This window comes from Ceratotherium simum, chromosome X (genome assembly GCF_057802395.1).
Source record: "Ceratotherium simum simum isolate JZ-2026a chromosome X, ASM5780239v1, whole genome shotgun sequence".
Lineage (NCBI taxonomy): Eukaryota > Metazoa > Chordata > Mammalia > Perissodactyla > Rhinocerotidae > Ceratotherium > Ceratotherium simum.
In genome coordinates this window covers 27,257,890-27,278,951 of record NC_141940.1, presented here as the reverse complement: position 1 = coordinate 27,278,951, position 21,062 = coordinate 27,257,890, and the positions used below count along the sequence as shown (strand labels likewise).

The 21,062-nt window shown below is 40.8% G+C and overlaps 1 protein-coding gene across 7 annotated transcripts in view; it reads right to left on the bottom strand.

Annotated features, from left to right (window-relative positions):
- Positions 1 to 21,062, bottom strand: part of LOC147911783 (uncharacterized) — a 318,235-nt gene that overhangs the window by 207,932 nt on the left and 89,241 nt on the right. The gene's annotated exons all lie outside the window — the stretch shown is intronic.

Sequence of the window (21,062 nt, the reverse complement as noted above, 5' to 3'; positions counted from 1 at the left end):
CTTTTTGCACTAAAACAGTCTCTGCTCCCTGCTCAAAGTCTACAAAGGGTAGGAGATGCTGGACTGCTGAAGAGCTCTACTCTGAGTAGTATGGGAACTAGGCAATTGCATATACTCAGCCTTGGGACTGACCTTTCTTTGGAAACATCTGACACAGAAGATTGCCAAGTATCATCTCAAGTTCCTGGAAGAGTAGCCAAACTTGCTGATTCTACGTTATTGTAGTTCTAAGTGGCTTCCCATTCAGAAGTTGTACCACTCAATGCACAGCTACAGAGATACACAGTAAAGATGTGAAGAGGGACGGGAGGCAGGTCAACAAACTAGAATGGCCCTTTTCTCAATCACTGCTTAGCAAATCTGACCATCATCTGAGTTCTTTCTACTCTGGGGCTAGGCAATAGGGAGAGAAACTAAGATATAAATTCTTATAAAATCCAAAAGTTGAGGGAGGGAAGGAAAAGAAAGATCTGACACTGTGTGGCAATGTAAGAAGTATATTTTCAGAGTATATCCCATTCCCACACTAAATCCCTTCTCAAGGACCTGCCTCTTTCCTTAGCTTGGCATTCATTCACAGATGTACTACTAAGCAGCTGTGACTTTGAGCACATAACTGAACCTTTCTGGGTTTCAATTGCTTCATATGTAAGATGGAGTAAATAATTAAATTTATCTTACAGAGTCCTAATAAGGATTCAAGGAGGTAATAAAGCAACTGGAAAACACCTAGTTCAGTGCCTGGCATGTACAATATCCTTAGTTAAATTCCTATTGAATCCAAAGTCTATCTGATAAACTTAGGTCACTTCAGATGACAATGAGCATTATGTTTATGTGTTCTTCCTACCATATTGCATGCATTTTAACAGTCTTTCACTGCCTTAAGTTGAAAGATTTGCTAACTACCGATGGATAATTCAGGAAAGATACAAAGCAATAAAAAGATTTTTGGTGGAGTGTTGAGGGAAGGAAAGGGCCTTTCCACTTTTCTTTGGCCACCAAGAGAAACAGTAGTAAAGTAATTATTACCAGATGACCTGTCAGGGTCAAAGTTCTAAGTCCTTGCAAGGATGTGAACATGTGACACCACTATAAGAGGGTAAAGAATTATGATCAACAATTAAATCTAACACAGTAAAAGAAAGTAAGAAAAGGCAATGAAAACTGGAGACTAGGTCAACAGAATACATGGGGCATGGGAGTGGAGAGAGGGACAAGAAATTTAGAGAGAGGAGTTCACATAAGACATGTAACACAAGACTATATTATGGATGTTTCTGATTTTCAGGACATGGTATTTGGCACAGTTTAGATCTTCAACTGTTTACTTAAAAGAAGAATCTGAATCAATGCAAGGTAGTTCTATTGCTTAGATATGCCCTAACAAATCATAAAAGACTAAGTGAGTTGGCAAGAAAAGAATGAGTATTTGGTGATTTCAATGTAATTCCTGGGGCCTTCCTAGAACCATCTGTGAGGTGAGTCTTGGCAAAGGAGCAAATTAAATAATTGTGTCATTAAGCAACATGCAAATTCATGCAGATGCTGTTGTTTACACATTCTTTTCTGTCATGGCTAAATAAAACACAGCACCGTTTATGTGCAAATCACCACATAATGATTCTACCACACTTCTAAATGACTGAAGGAGGTATTATTGGGTACAGGCTTTCTAAGTCCCTAAGAATTATGGTGAGCTACCCAGTAAAGGTCAGTTGGTGTTCTCCATCAGATCAAGAAACAAAGAATAGCAAGACTATGAGCCCAAGGAGGAAGGGCATCTATAAATCACAAGGGCCTGGGCAAAGATGAATCAGAGGCCTGGTAAGCAACAGAAATCAAGAGGCCCCACTGAGAAGAATGAGGCAAAAAGGAAGAGAACTTGTCTTACTGAGTGTCTATAGTATGCCAAATGCTACACTAGGTGTTCTGTACACCTTATCTCAAGTAATCCTCTTAATAACATTATAATATATACAGTATTTTATCCCCATTTTACAGATAAAGAAACTGAGACCCACTGAAGCTTGCCTTGGTAACACCAGCTAGTATGTCATAAAACTGAGCTTAGTTCTCTCTGAATCCAAAGACTATATCCTTCCACTAAAACATGTTGTCTCCACACAAACAGGACCAAGATGTTTCCGGAAATGGCCAGGCAAATAGTACACAGTAGGTTCACAGGAAATAAGGAAAGGATGGGGTAAGGTGAAGTAGAGGTGCAACACAGCAGATAGGAAAAGCTAGAAAAAAAGTAGCACAAAGCAAAAGAACAGTCATAGGTTGTCTTTATATCTCTCTCCTTCAGGTAAGAACCAATCATGAGTGAGACTGGCCTGGAACCTTAAAGAGGACAAATAGAGACATAAGCCTGGATGCTCAGCACCATTGGCTGGCCAGCTGGGCCCTGCATTCAAAGCATTTTCTGTCAGGCTTTTCCCTGATACGGCCTTTATGTAGATATTAGAACAACTGGCTTCTTTGGCCTTTCAAGCTGGTGAGTAGCTTGCATAAATATTAAACTGGAGAGAAATGCCATTATGTGAACTCTATGTTTGTTTCTCTGCTGGCCCACTGAACATTAATGTGTACAGAAAAAGCTGTTTACAACTGCTTACTCTGTTCCTCTAAGCAAAGAGCACTAGAAGACTAGTATTTGTATTAGGAAGCCACCATATTGAGACCCTAAGGAGAAGAGCATCAGACAGAGCTCCTCTTTTTCTGGAAAGCTGGAATGCTTTTTGAGAGCACTGGCTGAGGGGGAAAATAAAGGAAGCCCAACATAATACCAAAAGATAGAATTTACCATAAAGTTTTATGTGAGCCAATTTGGTGTTGGTTTGGAGTTCTCGAATTATAGGACTTGGCCAGATAAAGCTTTGTCTGTTTACCAGCACAGCTGACCATACATGTTAGTGATCTGAGTTACGGGTTTATCAATTGATTTTAGGCATTTGCTCACTGAAACATAAAATTCTATTCTTAAGATTCAATCCATCCAGTTGAAAAGCATTTTGATCCCTGTTAAAAGTAAACATCATTGGGGCCGGCCCAGTGGCGCGAGCGGTTGGGTGCGTGCACTCCGCTGCGGCGGCCTGGGGTTCACTGGCTCGGATGCCGGGCGCACACCAACGCACCACTTGTCAAGCCATGCTGTGACGGCGTCCCATACAGAGTGGAGGAAGATGGGCACAGATATTGGCCCAGGGCCAGTCTTCCTCAGCAAAAAAGAGGAGGGATTGGCAGATGTTAGCACAGGGCTGATCTTCCTCATCAAAAAAAAAAAAAATTAAACATCATTGGGCAGGGTAACTCTTTTGTAAGTTAACTCTTTTATCAGCTGTGCTTTTCTGGACTTTTTCTTCTAAAACACGGTCAGCAAACTTTTCCTGTAAAGGATCAGATAGTAAGTATTTTTGGTTTTGCTATGACTATTCAACTCTGCAGCTGTAAGGAAAAAAGCAGCCATAAACAGTGTGTAAACAAATGGGTGTGGCAGTATTCCAGTAAAACTATATTTACCAAAAAAAAAATGGCCTGTCAAATTTTGCCAATCTCTGATCTAAACAGAAGTTCTCTGAGCAGGAAGGCCGAGGTCCCTGATCAGTGGAGGCAGGAGAAATTTGAGAGGCTGCCCTACAAGGCATCTAAGTGTGCTAAAGATGTCAGAGGCCATTATTAGTTCTCCGGATAACAAGAATCCAAAAGAAGATTCTATCTAGAGAACATGGATTTGTCTACAAAATGTTGCAAGAATGTACATTTTTCTGGAAGGAAGGTTCTTACCTTTCATCAAATTTTCAAAAGGATTGATGACCTCCAAAGGGTAAAATCCCACAGCATAGAAAGGATCATCTTGTCCTGAAAGTTTACCTTCCCCAGACCAGCCCCTCACCCTAGTCTTCCAGTGAAGCTCAGTGACCACTGTTATGTCCACTCATACACCTTTCTGCAATCATCCTAGAGAAAACATATGTTTCACATTTTGTTTCCTCTAAATTCCTTTTGGTGGCTACTTATGTATAGTAATTGCAAAAAAAATCATATATTCATCACGTAAAGGTTGAGTTTGTGATTCTACCCATTCTTAACCTGATCCTAGCTAGTGAAAGTAAAATGATATACATACAGTTCATGAGCCAATTAGTGTTCTACCAGACACTGTGCCTATCTTTCATCCTTTAATTATGGGCATAAATTGATTCTAGACACACAGAGATATGATCATCAGAATCAGCCTTACTCAAAGTTAGCAGAAGTAGTGGAGTGAGGGGATAAGTTGAGGCTATGATTTGGGGTATAAAAAGGCAAGCTTTGGGTTCTGGTTTCAGATCATGCAAAGAGCTTGGAAATTGTCACTCCTTCCATTGAAACAATAAAAAGCTGGACAACCAAAAAAAAAAAATCAATGACATTTCTTGGAGCCATCATAGACCTAGAGTCACAGAGCAAATACCACCCCAAAATCTAGAGAGATAGTCACATCCAGAGCGACATAACCCTCGAAATTTGCTTACCTGGAACAAAAGCCACTGAAATCCATAACCTGGTAGGGACACTTAAATAATTTTTAACAAATTTCTGAAGGCTAAATGCAGACTACCTTGAGAGTGAGAAACTCCTGGGGGCTGTAGTCATAGAAGGGCTCTGCATCCTTATATGGGAATTCACCAGGTTCTCACGGTGAGGATCTGAAAAAGGTGTCCTCGTGGTCGTGGCTGATAATTATTAATAAAGGATTAATATTATTTAAAATGTTTTAAAAAGAAGCATAAATGATACGCCAAGAGAGGAGATAAAATAAAATCACATAAAATACTCAAAACCAGAGAAGGCAGAAAAAGAGGGAAATAAAAGAAATAGAACAAATGTGAAGCTAATACAAAACAGTTGCAAAGATGTTATCTATAATCCAAGTATATAAATAATTTAATTTTGAATGGTTTAAATATACCAGTTAACAATGTGGTGTGGGGTATAGGAGAACTTTGTAATATTCTTGCAACTTTTTTGAATATCTAAAACTATTGTAAAATTAAGTTTATTATTAAATGTTATTTTAAAAAGGCAAACTTCATCCCAAAATATATCTCCCCAGCCCACTACCACAGAATCTGAAGTGCCACCATAGAGAGCCATCGCCTCTAATTCTTATTTTGTAAAGGAAGCCCTCCTGGGTATTACGTTAAGCGTTACTGTTCTCTTGATTAACACTTAAGGCAGGTGTTTTCCTCTCCTATAGCTAGCTCAACAAGGGACTGAAGAAACTAGGCTTTTCACTGAGAAGAAGGGAAGGTTACTATGGAGCTGACATTGCCAGGAAGGCAAAGATGAGTAGGGTGCCCCAGCAGGGGTTACCAATCCTGACAGCCCAGGCTCTGTGTTTGTGAAAATCTACGGAATAAACACAGTAAACAGAGAGGCAAATTGAAGCAGTTCCAACTTGCATGTGGAGTGGAGGGCCTGCCGGCCCCTGCTGACTTTTACTTCAAGGGCCTCAGCTTGGTGTCATAGTACTTCTTCTAGCGGCACTCTCTCAAAGCAGTTCACAACATTTCAAATTAAAAGCAGGCTCTCCTTGGTGATTTATTACTTTAGAACTCTACACAAACGATGAGGGAATCTCAGTGGCACTTAACTGTCTATTTTGTCACAAGTTACAGGAAGGCTGAGAAAAAAATGGTTAGGGTGTGGGTAATTATGGAAAGGAATACAAACTCAGATGCTTTTGCCTCCCAGACATGTTCTAACTTGTGTCTGGGTTCAGCTTAGCATAGGTGAAATCTCACTTAGCCAAATCAACATGCTTGTGAAAATATCCAGGGGATGAGGGTGAGAGAATCAAATTTTTATCAAGCAAATGTTGTTTTCTCCTTGGGTTCAATATCACTTCAGAAATGTTTTAGATTCATATCTCCTGGATCTTCAATGTGCTATGATCCCCTCATATGAGTTAAAATCTCTCTGCCTTATCTTCTAGTTTCTCTGTCAACTAAATGTAATTCTGTAAATAAATAATTAAAAACAGTAGGAAAGCCTCTTATTTAATGGTTTGCCACTATGACTCCTTCTTAAAACAAGAATTCTCCTGGCTATGTCAATTACCCCTCCCTTACGCATCTGCAGGCCTTGGTTTTCTTAAGCAGAGTATGTCTGTAATCCCGTAGGTTTTTCCAGAGAGGAGCCTTTTACCGGGAGAGCTGGATAAAAAGAGAAATAGCCTGGTCCAACAGTTCCCAGATCTAGATGATCATCAGAATTACTTAGAAAGCTGGTTAAATATACAGATTACCATGCCATAACTCTCACCTACTGAATCCCTAGACGTAGGGCCTAGGAATTAGTATGCTAAAAAGCATTACAATTCTAGATTTAATTAAATAAGAATCCCTCCCAGGTGATTCTGATGATTAACCAGTTTTGAAAACACTGGCCTAGTCCAAATTCCAACTAGAGGTCAGGACAGCAGAGCCACATTGAGTGACTTTATGTGGTTGGAATATTTCTGAGGAACTCAGTAGCATGTTGATAGAGGAGACCTACGTAACAAATGGTAATTAGATCCTATTCATTTATGTTCACAATTCTCCTGCCTGGAGGACAAGGCCAAGTTTACCATCTATCTACAATCAATATAAGGAATGTATTTTCCTTTGCTTCAGCTCAAGCAAATTAACTTTCCTAGTTCTTAATTCAATCTTACTTCAGCCACTAGAAACCACTCTAGAATCATTCCATTTCTTCACCTTAATCTGCCAGAAAATGTGGGGTCACTACCAGAATTTAAATATAAATTCATAATCCACCACCTATAAACAGAAACATTCACGGGCAATACCTAGAATTTTCCAGAGTAAATGACTCTCTAAATTCAGTTGGACAAATGCCCAAGAGGCCAAATCACCAGGCAAAGTATCACGGTGGTTGAGCTACAGCAATCCTTTCACTTTCAACCAGAAGAGCTCCAAGAGAAAAGGTTCTTCTACCCTACACAGTCATCTCTGAATGTAACTTCCAAAGATAGACTCCAGAATTTCATTTTCTGAGATATACTGCAATGAGCACTGCACTTGTAGTCAGGAGACACCCGACCGGGTGAACTTAAATAAATCACTTTTCCTCTTTGAACCTTTGCTTTCACATTTATAAAATGAAGGAATTAAACTGAACAAGCCTTTAGAATTACTGCTCTAGTTTTTAATTGAACCCAGTAGGGTCATTTGTAGTATGGGCTCTGGACTTCTCAGGGCCCCAGTTATGTGTAAGGAATCTGAAAAGGAACTCCAAGAGTTACTTGCTTAGTACTAAATTCAGCCTCAAAGAACGTCCAACTTTTCATCTCAGCTCACCTTGCACTGAACCCACAATCTTGGATGGTAAGCTACCCAGCCACAAGGCAAGGGAGACAGGGAAAACATTGCTGTTAATATTGTTGTTCACAGCTTGAGAGGGCCTATCAGGAAACCCATGACTTTTAACATAATTGAGTTCCATGAATGCCAAAGGAAATGGTTAAAAGGTTATTATCTCAATCCAAAATTCCCAAAATGAGATAAAATCCTAAGTGTCTTTCAATTGGGACAAGGATTGTTCAACTTGAACACCTGGTGATAGCAATAAAGACAGAACCTCATGCCTATTGCCTGGCCTCTGTAAGTGGAAAGACCAAATTAACATGGTGGGTGGTCAGTAGGCTCACTCAAGCTCTATAGAAAGATATCTCTCTCTCTCTCTCCTTCCTGTTTGGTACTTACTCTACTTGGTCTCAATCAGATGATTTCTTCGCTCTCCAGATATTTGCTGCAAGTTTCCCAGCTATCTTCTTAGTGGGATTATCATTTCTGCTGAAACAATTCTCTCTTTCTGGCCAAACCACAGGCATAGATTTCTGTTTGGTTTTGGGGTAGTGATTTTTCTTTCTTTTTTTTTTTCTGGTATGGGTTGGCAGGAAGAAGTGAAGGTATTATTCTGGTCCCAAAAGCATAAGCTCAATTTCCTCACACTATAAAGCTAACCAGCCTCATAAGACATCCTCACCTCTTCTACTGAAAGCCCATAAATAACATAAGAGGCCATGGGAAGCCCATTTCCCCCAAAAGCAATACAAGTATCCTTTTATAATACTGTTTCTAAAGGTTAGGACCCACACCCAAATATATCACACTACCAAACGGCATGGTTAGGTTGGGGAGTCATGGTGTGACGGGTGGTGATGCAAACTGCCATCATAGCACACTGTCCTTTACCTGAAAAAGGCATTTCTCATCACCAAATGAAGCTACCTTTCCAGGAAGCCATAAAGTCTCTGACCACCCACAGTGTCAACACAAATTCACCATGCCTGTATGACCGAAATGAATCAAATATTTTTTTCACTGTTTGGGTCACCGTTGCCATAATTATAAAAGCCAGCAAAAAACGCTGGTACTTAAGGTTCTACTAGTTCTAATGCACATCCAAAAGGATAATGGGCCCGGGGAGGTAGCTGAATGACCCTAAAAATAAACTTTCCTAGGATATAGACCTCCCCATACTCTAGACCTTCTCTGCATTCTAAGGACCCAGATAAAAGGGCACAATCTGGAATAGATAATGGATACCTGTGGAAGCTGTGTCAATTCTCAGACCAATTGGGTAAGATGTGAATTAAGCAACATAATAACTTACCCAACCTTTTGTCCACAAAGACTTCCAATAATCTCTGCTGGGATCACTTAGTTATCCTGAATGCTGTTCCAACCTCTAGGATCAATCAGAACTCTAGTCAGGGAGAATTTAAGAAACTCATAACCAGTATCCCCTGCTGCAGATCCTCCTCTTACATAAAACTGGTTTTTAGGTTTGTTCCTTATGATCAACTTCTTTCTTATTTCCTTGTTCTAGTAAGTGGGCCCTTTTTATGTCTTTCTGTGCCTGGTGCCTGAGATTCCGAGGCTTATCTGTCTATTACCTACAACTACACTGTTCCCATGTTATATATGCATATTCTGTGGCCTACCCCTCAGAACCTCCAGGATCACTTTCTGTTCCCCAATAGGTTTGTTTGGACTCTAGGCCTTCGCCTTCCTTGTTCTGGCTTATCTCACTACTACCCAAGACCCAGTTCTGACAGTCCAGAAAGTCTCAGAATGACTAGGATCTCAATTGGGATTACCTATGACCCATAGCTAATCCTGCTCATTATTAGTGGCCAGTAAGCTCGATTGGCCATCTGACTGCCTTCTAAGTGATGTGAGGGGAGAGGCATGAGAATTGGTTGGGGCAGAGGTCAAGGAAACCTGCTGCTTATGGCAAAGAGACAGCAATGCTGTCCTTGACTCCTGTATCAATAACCTAAGGGTTTTTTTCATGACTCTTGGGTATAAAACTGAAGGCCCTGCCTCACAGGTAACATGGCCTTGGTCCTATATACAAAGATTGTATCACGTGCTCTTGTATCCTATCATGTAACTTGGGACAGTAGTGATTCTCTAGAAGGACCTAAACACCAAAATAATGACATGTCCTCATTGTCTAAGTTCTGCTTGGGTCTACTCAATCTCCACCCACTCTAGCCAGCTCTTACCACTTCACTCTAACACAGCAGCACTCCTAGCTTCATGATCATTGTAACCATTTACCTCTGACGATTCTGCTCCAGGATATGAATGTCCAGAGAATTTGTCATATATCTAATGGAAGCCCAGAATTATCAATGACTCTCTTTTGACTCAGATCCTGGACATGGGACCAAAACTCTGAGGGACTGAGGCATGTCCCCTGGTCCATAAAAAACCTAGCCTGTTGTTTCTTAGAAGGCTGAAACAGAGGAGAAGTCAAGACGGAAGCATAAACAGACTCTGAACTCACCTCCTCCTGCAGACACAGCCAATTTACAACTACTTGTGGAAAAATTACTCCTGAGACAGAACTGAAAACTGGATAAGAGGAATTCCTGCAACAAAGGACAATCCTAATTGAGGTGGAAGAGGCAGAAACTCACTTCTAGAGAGAAAAAACACCACCTTTGCAAGCCGCAGAGCCTCACGGCCACCCAGGAGCAGCCCACAGGTACGCAGCCCGCCCTGGAGGAGCGGGGCCCTGAGCCAGGGAGCAATCCGCTGTGGGCATGGTGTGGACCCAGCACAATCGAGGTGAGCAGCATAATATCTGACTTTGCCTGCTACTAAAACATTGGGGAGTACCCCCAGAAAAGCTGGTTCACAAAGAAATTAAAACCGGCTCTTAAAGAGCCCACACGCAAACTCACCCGTTTCAGAAAGCAACCTAAAATCACCAGAAAGAAAGGTGCACGGTGCTTTGGTGAAAAGAGACTCACCTGATAGGCCCTGAGTGCATCTGGGTGAGAGGTGAGACCTCTCCAGGGACTGGGACATTGGCGGCGGCCATTGTTGTGGCCAGGTGTGGGCGTGCTGACACAGACGCCATTGGAGTTCTCCCTGAGGCCTGCTAGCCCATGGTCTGCCCCACCCACTAGAGCACCAATTTAATCCAGCTCAGCCACAGCAGGCAGCCCACCTTAGACTCTGGCCCCACCCAACAACAAGCCCTCAGGCAACTTGTGGGCCTGCATAGATTGGTGACTGGATTCTCTGCAGCCTGGAAATAGAGCCAACTTCAGTGGGGCAGGACATGCACAAGGAGCAGGTGGAGAGTGTGGGGCAGTGGTGGAGAGTGTGGGGCTCCTGCCGTGGAGAGACTGGATCCACTTCAGGGGGTAGGGGCGCACACATGGGGCAGGACTGTGTTGACTGTGTGTGTGGACCTGTGGGTGGCAGCGCTTGTCAGCTGCAGAAGACTTCTGCTTCTTAAAGACCCACATAGGGGGTTTGCCCCACTTTCCAAAGCCTGAAACAATTGGGTGCTCCCATGCCTGAGGCCAGCCCCACCCAGCTGCAATCCTCAGAGAGCTGACAAGAGACCTAAAGGCTGGAAGCTTATAGCAATTGTAAGCCCCTAAGCCTAACAATCTGCCACGCTGTGGGCCTACTCAATTATAAGAAATTCTGCAACACAAATGTGGTATTAGAAATTGCAGCCAACTGTGCTGGGGCTCCCCACACCTGATAAAGAGATTGGAGGGCCCACAAAAACTACAAGCAGCTAAGCATTACAACAGCTGGCCAAGAGCATAACTCGGCCTCCCTGGGTGCCCACAGGGAGAGCAAACTGGCCACAACAGAAGGACACATGTAGCCCACATAGGGGTCACCCCTGGAACATTGAGAACTCAGGGAAGCACACAGCAGGCCTCCTAAGGCATCACTTAAATAAGGTCACCTATCCAAGAGCAGGAGATGGAGCTGACCTACCTAATACATAGACACAAGCACAGGGAAAGAGGCAAAATGAGGAGGCAAAAGAATACATTCCAAGTAAGGGAACAGGACAAAACCCCAGAAAAGGAACTAAGTGAAACAGAAATGAGCAACCTACCTGACAAAGAGTTCAAAAAAAAAGTGTTAAGGATGCTCACTGATCTGGGGAGAAGAATAGATGAACTCCATGAGAATGTCAACAAAGAAATGGAAGATATAAAAAAGAACCAATCAGAAATGAAGAATACAATACTGGAAATGAAAAATTCACTAGAGGGACTCAAAAGCAGAGTAGAGGATACAGAAGAATGGATCAGTGAGCTGGACGAAAGACTATAAGAAATTACCCAAGGTGAACAGGTAAAAGAGAAAAGAATTAAAAAGAGTGAGGACAGACTAAGGGACCTCTGGGACAATATCAAGCGCACTAACATCCGTATTATAGGTGTCCCGGAAGGAGAAGAGCAAAACAAAGGGGCAGAGAATCTATCTGAAGAAATAATAGATGAAAACTTCCCTAACCTAAGGAAGGAAACAGACATCCAGGTACAGGAAGCACAGAGAGCCCCAAAAAAGATAAACCCAAAGAGGCCCACACCAAGACACATGATAATCAAAATGTCCAGAATTAAAGATAAAGAGAGAATCCTAAAAGCCACAAGAGAAAGGCACGTTACATACAAAGGAAACCCCATAAGGTATCAGCTGACTTCTCAACAGAAACCTTACAGGCTAGAAGTGAGTTGCACGATATATCTAAAGTGCTAAAAGGAAAAAACTTGCAGCCAAGAATATTCTACCCAGCAAAGTTATCATTCAAAATGGAATGAGAGATCAAAAATTTCCCAGACAAGCAAAAATTAAATGAGGTTGTCACCAAGAAACCAGTGCTACAAGAAATGTTAAAGGGACTGATTTAAGGGAAAAGAGAAGACCACAAAGAGGAAAAATTATCTATTTCTATGACAAGAGGGTAATGGATACAAATGCACAAAAAAGAGGTTAGATATGATATCAAAAACATAAAAGGAGGGAGGAGGGGAGTTAAAGAGTAGAGCTTTCAGACAGAGATCAAACTAAAGAGACCACCAATTCTGTATAAAATAAGAAAGGAACAGACAAGGACAACTAAAACACTGAGAAAAAAAAGTTAAAAAATGGCAGTAAGTACATACTTATCAATAGCTACTTTAAACGTCAATGGACTAAATGCTCCATTTAAAAGGCATGTTGTGGCTGACTGGATAAAACAACAAGACGCATATATATGCTGCATACAAGAGACACACTTCAGACCTAAAGACACTCACAAACTGAAAGTGAAGGGATGGAAAAAGATACTCCATGCAAATGGCAGTGAAAAGAAAGCCGGGGTAGCAATACACATATCACACAAAATAGACTTTAAAACAAAAATTGTAAAAAGAGACAAAGAAGGGCATTACATAATGATCAAGGGAGCAATCCAACAAGAGGATATAACACTTGTAAATATTTACGCACCCAATGTAGGTGCACCTAAATATATAAAGCAATTATTAACAGACATAAAAAGAGAAACAGACAGTAACACAATAATAGTAGAGGACTTTAACACTCCACTTACACCAATGGATAGATCATCCAAACAGAAGATCAATAAGGAAACATTGGCCTTAAATGACACACTAGAACAGGTGGACCTAGTAGATATATACAGAGCATTCCATCCAAAAACCGAAGAATACACGTTCTTTTCAAATGCACATGGAACATTCTCCAGGATTGATCACATGTTAGGCCACAAAACAAGTCTCCACAAATTTAAGAAGATTGAAATAATACCAAGCATCTTTTCTGACCACAACGGTATGAAACTAGAAATCAACTATAGGAAGAAAATCAGAAAACCCACAAATACGTGGAGACAAAACAAAATGCTACTGAACAACAACTGGGTCAACAAAGAAATCAAAGAAGAAATCAAAAAATACCTGGAGACAAATGAAAATGAAAACACGACATGCCAGAATTTATGGGATACAGCAAAAGCCATTCTAAGAGGGAAATTTATAGCAATATAGGCCTATCTCAACAAACAAGAAAAATCTCAAATAAACAATCTAACAATGCACCTAAAGGAACTGAAAAAAGAAGAACAAACCAAGCCCAAAATCAGTAGAAGAAGGGAAATCATAAAAATCAGAGCAGGGGTAGGCCTCACTAATATGTGGTATTTGAGCAAAGACCTGAAGCAGATCAGGTAATGAACCACGTGGATATCTGATAGGAAGAGCCTCCCAGGCAAAGGGTACAGCCAGGACATAAAATCTGGAGCACAGGTAGGCTTTGTGTATTCGAGGAACAGCAAGGAGGCCAGTGTGGCTGAAGTCGTGTGAACAAAGGGTGGAGTAGCAAAGGGATGAGATAAGGAACTCAAGGCCCAATCATAGTCCATCGTGAGGACATTGGATTTTCCTATAAGTGAAATGGGAAGCCATGGGGGTTTTGAGCAGAGAAGTGACAGGAGTTGACTTACATTTTAACAATACCACTCTGGCAGCTATGTGAATAATAGATTGAAGGGGGCAAGGGAAGAAGCCAGGATACCAGTAAGGAAATTATTACTCTAGTCCAGGTGAGAGAAGACAGTGGCTCAGAACAGCGAAGTAGCTTCAGGAAGGTTATCAAAGGTCATTGCCTCTGCTAACCAGCACACCAGAATCCCTGAGCCTGCCTGTGCTGACCTTAGGTTTATAGAGCTTATCCTCTTTTGCTGCTCTCTCACTGCTCAATAAATTAGCAGTGTCATCTCTTTGCCAATCTAGCCTCAGCCCAATTCTAGCCCCTTCAGGATTGGTACCTGTTCTGTGCCTGGAGCTGCAGTGGTGCTCCTTTAGCCAGGAAACTAGAACAGCACTTGCCCTATAAACTAGAGACCAACCCATGAGACATTAGGTGTCAGCCCACAGAAACTCAAGAAGCCACTCCCACTCCCACAACACAGCTGAGTGTCATTGCCTTCAGTAGCGCTAAGTAGAGAAGCTATACTATCATAATATTGCTTTGAGTGTTTGCTACGTGGCAAGCATTGTGCAGAATTCTCTACATGGATTATTTCATTCAAACCTTTCAACAAACCTATGAGACAGATTCTATTATAACTCACTTGTGTTGGTTAGTTTTATGTGTCAACCTGAGTAGGCTATAGTACTCAGTTATTCAATCAAACACTGATCTGTTACTGTAAAAAGTATTTTGTAGATGTGGTTAACATATACAATGAGTGGACTTTGTAGGAGGAGGAGGTTGTTCTCAACAATGTGAGTGGGCCTCATGCAATCAGATGACCTTAAAAGCAAAACTGAGTTTTCCCAGAGAAGATGAAATTCTGCCTCAAGACTGCAGCATCAACTCCTGCTTGAATTTCCAGCCTGCCAGCCTGTTCTACATATTTCAGATGTGCCAGCCCCCACAAGCAAGTGAACTGATTCCTTGAAATATATACATCCTACTGGTTCTGTTTCTCTGGAGAACACTGACTGATAGACCAGTTTGACAGATGAATAATGAAATTCAAAGTAGTTAAGCAAGTTACTCAAGGTCACAACAGCTACTAAGTATAAAGAATCAGGCCTGAGCAGACTGACTCCAAATCATACGTCCCATTCCTTGCTTCCTCTAAGACATCTGAATCCATTTAAAAAAATTGTCTGATCCTGAGAAATCTCACAGGAGTACTTCAAGAGTCTATATACTTATTATATGATAACATTAATAGCTTCTTATTATTATATACTTATTATACTTATATACTTATTATTATTAGTGATAATTATAACTATCATTTATCATCATTCTTGTATGCCATGCATTGTGATGAGCATTTTGCATGCATTATTTATCTTATGTAATCCTTACAACAACCATATAAGCTAGTTAATATTGCCATCATTTTATAGATGGTAAATACGAGAATCAGAGTTGTTAAGTAACTTGTACAGTCATACAGCTAGTAAAAGGCAGAGCTGAGATTCAGTATCATTGCTCTGGCCTGACTTCTCCTGAACTAGTATGAGTAGAACCCAGTGATTACCCAGCCTTGAACTCTTAAGGAGCCATTGTTAATCCACTGAGTCAGTTGATAATTTGCCCTATAGGGCCATGTCTCTGCTTGCTTAGGGTCCTAGGCTCCTGACCCTAATCTCCAGAATTAATTAAACTTCTAGAACAGTCCCTAAAAGTACCAGATCTGTTATTTCTACTCTGGATTAAGTAGCTACCATTACTGGGCCCTGCCCTAGGTAGGCACAATTTATGAGGTCAATGGCTCTTATATTTAATTTTTTTTGTTTATTGCGGTAACATTGGTTTATAACATTGTATAAATTTCAGGTGTACATCATTATACTTCTATTTCTGCATAGATTACATCATGTTCTCATGTTTACCACCCAAATACTAATTACAACCCATCACCACACACATGTGCCGAATTATCCCTTTCTCCCTCCTCCTTCCCCCCTTCCCCTCTGGTAGCCACCAATCTAATCTCTGTCTCTATGTGTTTGTTTGTTGTTGTTATTATCTACTACTTAATGAGGAAAATCATACAGTATTTGACCTCCTCCCTCTGACTTATTTCACTTGGCATTATACCCTCAAGGTCCATCCATGTTATCACAAATGGCTGGATTTCATCATTTCTTATGGCTGAGTAGTATTCCATTGTGTATATATACCACATCTTCTTCATCCATTCGTCACTTGATGGGCAGTTAGGTTGGCTCTTATAAAGAGGCATTAAGGAAGAGAGAGGCCAAATCTTCTAACTCCATGGAGTAAGCTTTGAAGTCAGAGCACAGGTTCAAATCTCTGCTCTGTGACCTTGAGCACATCAACTAACTTTTCTGAACCTCAGTTTCTTTATCTGTAAAATGGAAATGATAATTGATATGGGATTGTTTTGAGGATTAAAAAGGCAATATGAGAAAAACATTATGCCAGAGTATGGGCTCACCAAATATGAGCTATATACAGTTACAGAACTTTCAGCCCTGGCTATTGGGTTCCCAGGGTGAACTGAGCACCTCAGCAGGCAACTTGGGAGCTCTGACTGGGCTCCAAACTGGAATAAACTGCTCAAGCACAAACACAGCCATGTCTGTATAATTCTCTAGGTAGAGCTTGTGCTCAGTAAGTGGTATGTTAAAGCCTAATAGGCCCAAAACAAAATTAGTGAAGAAACCAATGGTATGTTCTAACCATCATTCCAGTACAATTAGTATTGTGTAGTACGAGAGACCACTCCATCATTACTTCAGTTCAACTTGCATTTTCTGAGCTCTTACTCTGTGTCCGATCCTGTGCTAGAGGTTGGAGTTATAGGGAAGAAAAAGGCATCATCTTGCCCTCTATCAGCTTCTAGTCTAATGGGTTTGTGGGTGTGGGAGAGTGAGAAGAGATAGACAAGAATATTTTACTTAGCTAATATTTATGTGGCACTTATTCTGTGCCAGACATTCTTTTAAATTCATTAATGTCTCAAATCAACACAACGAAGTAGTTAATATTATTATTACTCCTATTTTACAGATGAGGAAACTGAGACATAGTGACACAGAGTAATTTGTCCAAGGTCACACTGTCAACAAATGGCAGAGCCAGGATTTCGACATACCCCTCTATACTACTGTTTTCCAACAGGACTTCCTTGTTACCTATACACTGATGGGGGCACCTCCTGGGGATGACTGGAAGAGCCCCTAAAGGTTCCAGAAACTCTAAGGATTGGTGAATGTTGCTATAATCCAAGAAGTGGGAAAATTCGCTGATCACAAAGCAGAGAATAACCAGACCACCAAATAATGAATTTTGGTGTACCTACCCATAGAATAGGCAAAAATATGGGAATTTGTCTCTGTATTAGTTATTTTTTGCTGCATTAATAATTATCTTAAAACTCAGCAGTTTAAAATAACATTTATTATCTCACAATTTCTGTAGGTCAGGAATTTGTACATAACTTAGCTAAGATCCTGGCTAAAGGTTTTTCATGAGGTCACAGTCATACTGTCAGCCAAGGCTGCAATCTCATCTGAAGGCTTGACTGAGGGAGGATCTGCTTCTGAGCTCATTCACGTGGTTGTTGGCAAGATCCAGTTCCTAGCAAGCTATTGGTCAGAGGGCTCAAGTCTTTGCTGGATGGCTACCTCAGTTCCTTCCTGGGCCTCTCCCATAGGGCAACTCACAACATGGCAGCTGGCTTCCCTCAGAGTGAGTAAGCAAGAAAGAGAGAGAGATCAAGCTCCCAAGACAGAAGTAACCATCTTTTTATAACCTAATCTAGGAATTGACATCCCTTTACTTCTGACATGTTCTATTTATTAAAAGGGAGTCAATAAGTTTAGCTTATACTGAAAGGGAGAGGATTACACAGAACATGAATATCAGGAGTTGGGGATCTTTGGGGCCCATCTTAGAAGCTATCTAGCACAGCCTCTAACACGATTCAAAGGCAGAAAGCTCTGCACTGGCTCTCCAAGTAGATCATTAGTCTGGCTTGTTACCTTCAGGTACTAAAGTGCACCACTGAATTCAGAAGAAATCCTTGTACTGAGAATCAGATACTACATCTAATAATACAAGCTACATTAAGATTTTACTTGCAATTCTATGATTTTCATTAGTTTCATTTGTGCCCTTATTTCTAGTTTTTCCCAGACAGGATTTTAAAAAAGTGCTATAAAACTAGACTATTCCTTCCTTAACTCATCAGCATCACTGTGCCATCCTTCAAAAGACGCCTCTGACTCAGCTCCAGAAAGACTTCCCTAACTAATCTTGCCTGGCACAAGGGGATTTTCTTGCCTGAGACCCACATACGTTCCTTTAAGACACGCATATATGCAAATAATAGCAGGTTATGTGTGGAATTTGGAATAGACAAGGTTGATGACACTATTTCCCTGACTCAAGTAGAGGCAGGTATACTCACAGGCCTCTAAGCATTTATTATATAGAACGCTTGAGAAAACAGGGTTACACTTACTGGTAAAAAGAACAAAGTGGGGTGGGTTCTCCCCTAAGACAAATGCTTACTTCAGTATTTCTCGCTTATTGTTGTCAATATTTGCAATTTTCTGGACTGTGGGTCTACATGGGTCTCCTTAACTCTTCCTTCCTGTCTTGGCTGGCCTAACAAGTATTGACCTCTGAGCTGCTTAGCTGTCTGACACTGCTGCCTTTGGTTAACTGAGCTTGCCTATCAGCAAAGTCAACTTGATTTTTCTTAGACTTGATTTTTCAAGTTTCTTGCTCCTCCAAGCTGCAACTTCTTGCTGATTCCACTTTATCTAACTAAACCACAAGTTCTGGTCCCTCCTGGCCATCTTCTGTCCTGCTGCCACTTATTCCATATTGTAAAAACTACCCTCTTTCACTTTGAGCAAATTCTCTGCCTCTGTCAGGAAACTGATGCCTTTGGCATAGACTCCTTGTTACGACCTTACCCAAGCCTGTCGTGTCTAGGCTCTGTATCAAACTTGAAAATATTACTTCCAATTCCCTACGTCTACCATCAAATTTACCTGTTCCCTGATCAGTGCCCTCAGCACTTTCAACCTGATAAACTAACCCATGCCTAGTTGTTGATCACTGGGAATACCTTGACGAGTTACCCTATGCAGAAGGATTCCCACATGAGTTACTGAAGAAAAAAATGTCAGAGCACAAAGTGAATAGCTATCGTAGAATTTCTGGCACTCTGGCATAAAAGGACATAATAGTGGTCCCCTTCAAGTTACACTACAGGTGCCCTCCTGCTCCACTTATGTAAAGGGCCTGTACTTTGTAGAACATACATGAGCTAGAAAGAGACTGCTCTAAAAAATCATCTCATCACATTGACCCACTGAAGCTGTTTTTACCTACACAACTCAATATTCGGACATATACTTAGAAAACCAGGAGTTTCTCTAAAAGTCTTTTGATTAAAAAAAAAAACATAAATGGACAATAGTATATTGTATGAAGAGGTGTACAACTTTACCTATTGTCCAAACCAACATCTTCTGACTGGTTTCCCTTTTAGTCCTTTGAAAGCTTAATTACTGCCAGCTATCAGGAACATAAGATTACCCAAAAGAATCATAAGTATTCCAACATCTCCACTGTAGATAAAAATCAAGAACCATTTTTATATAGCATTGCTTCCATGGCACAGTGTGTGCCAAGTTACGAAAGACTGCTTGATAAATGAACTTTTGGAAATCAATTCATTTGGAAGTTAGGAACTGCTTATGTTAGGTATGTGGCATTTTCCCAGGTTTTTAAACACTATGCTAGAGAAGATCCTGTGGTTTTTTGCTAACCAAAAGAAATCCAAATCTTTTCCATAGTGATATTTACTTCATTTCACCAACATATAGCGAGAGACATAGGCCACCATCTCCCAGACTGGGTATAAGGATGTTTGGGGGCATTAAAAAAATATCCTCAGTAGGTCAAGGTGTATTGAGCTGTCTCAATCTCTTTTGCCTCCCACATGTACACACTTTCCCAGAGGACCCATAAATAAACCAAATATACCTCAAAACTTCAAATAAATGGCATTATTAATATCATTCCCTTTCTAAGGAAAGGGAAGCAACAAAACCAAAGTCCAAATTAAAGATTTACTTAGAGACCACTCATTGATCCCCATCTCCTCTCCTTGGTTCCTGGAAGACACAGACTGATCTCTTTAGCCTGGCTTACATGGCCCTTCACAGTTAGGCCCCAGTTTAACTTCCTAGGCTTTTCTCTCTTTCTTCCTACACTAAATTCTCCATACCAGTCAGATACTCCCTTCATTGGTCCCCAAACATCAGTTCCTATATGCCTTTGCTTGCAACACCTCCTTGCCTGATTGTCTCAGACTGCTTCTCTTCACTAACAGGAGGCAGTCTAGTATGTTGAAAGGAGAATGAGTTCTGGAGTGCAAAAAGCCCAGGATTCAGATCCTGGCTCTGCCATTTAAATCATGTGCCTTTAGGCAAGGCCTAGTTTCTCTAAACCTGAAAAGTGATGATGATATTGTTGTCTACCTTGTAGGAATATCATGTGGGTTAAGTGAGATAATGCATGTAAGGTACCTAGCCCATATTAGGCTTCCAACAAATAGGAGATATAATCATCGTTATTATCCTTTTTCATTTTTTAAGGAATAGCTCATAGCTCAATCTCCAGACCAGCCCACAGACATATCCACTTTCTCTGAACTCTAATATTTCACTGCATCTATATCACATGTCTGGTACTCTATTATTATTAGTTTCACTTGTAGGTACAAATATTTTATCTACCCAAGTACACTGAAAGCCCATTTAGGGCTAGGATTATGTCAACCTTCTCTGTATTCTCCCAGATAATCTTTTATACAGAAGTAGACCCCCAAAATATTTGTTGATTGTCTAAGATTACAGATGCAGAATCAGTAAGCACTGATTGGCGGGATGATGACATAGGGCTTGAGGGAAAATAAAATTAAATAATGAATAATGTTTCTTGCAGCTAACATTTTATTAAATACTTACAGTTACTAAAAATATACAACAAGTATTTACTATGACAGACACTCTGCCAGGCACTTGACACACATGTCATTTCATCCCCACAATGACACTGTGAGGTAGGTGTTATTAGCTCCATTTTACAGATGAGGAAACTGAGTCTCACAGAGGTTATGTGACTTTTTTGAGATTACATAACTAGTAATGAAGG